The 1,286-nt window shown below is 28.9% G+C and overlaps 1 protein-coding gene across 4 annotated transcripts in view; it reads right to left on the bottom strand.

The window, feature by feature from the left end:
• Positions 1-1,286, bottom strand: part of LOC102677565 — a 168,165-nt gene that overhangs the window by 6,178 nt on the left and 160,701 nt on the right. The gene's annotated exons all lie outside the window — the stretch shown is intronic.

Here is a 1,286-nt window from a genome sequence, read left to right as displayed (position 1 = left end):
TATCATTTATGGCTAGTTACGCAACCGTCTTGCGCCTTTGATACTTTCTCCCGGCATATGCCGGAGGAAATATTGTCCAATATTAGACCGAATGATTTTAGATTGAAAAAACTCGTTTCTCGGATGAAATTAATCACCGATGGCTTTAAAAGATATTCAAGTATATGGACTTAATCGAGAAATATTTTTCAATTCTTTATTATTCTCGTGATTTGAAAATTTCAGTTTTATATATATATATATAATATAATATATTATATATAGCCTTTGGCCATAGAATTAGATGATATTATGTAAAAAGTATTATGACACGTCATAAATGATGAATTTTTTTTTAGGTGTTAATCTTTCGGTCTTTTAAATCAATGTAATTCTCAAATAAATTAAAATTAAAAGAAGGAAATATATCGATTAATTAATTTTATCATCGAGTTTACGTATATATATATCCCACCTATTTCTATAAATATTCACAACAATAACAAAAACTATAAATTGCTGTCCAACTATTAGCCCGTATTAGCACGAATTCGACTAACTCATCATTTAAAAATGACAATAAAATTCCAACAGTAATGAAGCTCTTTTAACGATGATCGCCTAAGAATCTTGCAATCACGCCCACATAAAAGTGATAAATGATTCGTTGATAATAGATTTACTCTTCGATAGAAAATCGATCTCTTTTTTTATTTGCGATCCATCGTAAAAAAAAAATAAAACTCTTTGACATCGTTTCGTCACGATTAAAATGTTAAATTTTCTGAAATCGTAAAAATTCATCGAATGATGAATATTATAACTCGATATTTTTACCAATATTTTTCATTAATTTTCATTGACACGTCATTATACAGGAAAATAAGATAAATTGCTTTTGACAAAATCCACAGACAAAAAAATAATTCTCTACGTTCGACGATATAGATAGATATTTGAGATATCTATCGAAAATCTTGCGTGATCGAGATGATGTTGGGTGAAAGTGAACAACGGTAGATCTGCGAATGGATCAACTTGTATGAAATATCGACGGGATCGTGTATCGTTCGGGACGATTGATTAACATTTATGTAACGATAATGAGAGGAAATGGTGCAGATAATTGAGAGAGCATGAGTTTAGAATTATAGAAATTACAGAATTTTGCATAATCGTTTCAATCGAATGACACTCGTTGTATATGTACGATCGATTTTTTTCTATAATTCGAGGCTATTATCAATATTATCAAGTTACAAAATGATAAACATATGATGAATTTTATACGTCGTTATGTATATATA

Source organism: Apis dorsata, unplaced genomic scaffold (assembly GCF_000469605.1).
Source record: "Apis dorsata unplaced genomic scaffold, Apis dorsata 1.3 scaffold_221, whole genome shotgun sequence".
Taxonomy (NCBI): Eukaryota; Metazoa; Arthropoda; class Insecta; order Hymenoptera; family Apidae; genus Apis; species Apis dorsata.
Note: the sequence above shows the minus strand (reverse complement) of the source record. Positions and strands in the feature narration are given on the sequence as shown.